The sequence below is a fragment of the Charadrius vociferus genome, unplaced genomic scaffold, assembly GCF_000708025.1.
Source record: "Charadrius vociferus isolate BGI_N301 unplaced genomic scaffold, ASM70802v2 scaffold430, whole genome shotgun sequence".
Classification (NCBI taxonomy): domain Eukaryota; kingdom Metazoa; phylum Chordata; class Aves; order Charadriiformes; family Charadriidae; genus Charadrius; species Charadrius vociferus.
In genome coordinates this window covers 566,041-566,704 of record NW_009646541.1, presented here as the reverse complement: position 1 = coordinate 566,704, position 664 = coordinate 566,041, and positions in this window count along the sequence as shown.

Sequence of the window (664 nt, the reverse complement as noted above, 5' to 3'; positions counted from 1 at the left end):
CACCAGCAGCCACTGTGGCCGGCGCGCGCTGCCCGAGTCAGGCTCAGCCCGCGCTGCCGTCCCACAGCCCTGGGGCTGGAAACACCCTTTTATTGAATGGCTGCTGGTGGGAACCAACCCAGAGCTCATCTCTGCCTATCCCAAACCAACCGTCACGGGGTTACGGTGGTGCTTTGCAAAGCGCCTGTCAGTGTGTTCTCTGCACGTGTCCCCACCTGCCACTGTTTCTCCTATGCCACCCACTTCATGATGGTTTTTTAGCCTTATCGGCTTAGAAACCCACTAAAACACTGGCCTCATCGCTTCGGAGTAAGGGAACTGCACAGATGCTCAGCTGCGCCTATAGAGGTGCCCTATTTTTGGGGCAGTGATGCTCTAGACCCTGCTTTGCCAGGGCACAGGTCTCCCACAGCCCCTGCTCCAGGTGTCCCAGCCCCGTGCTGGAGGGATGTCTCCATGGGGCTACAGCACAGCTGGGTCCCACCAGCCGTTCCCACACCACGCAAGGTCTCCAGCTCACCCACGAGGTGCTGGGGCGGCAGCCAGGAGAGGGCAATGGCTCACCCACAACCTGCCCAACCCCAGCAGCAGAGGAGCTCCGAGAAGATGCTGGAGAGCTATTTCCTCACCTCACTGTTGGGTGATCCAAGAGGGATCCTGCTGA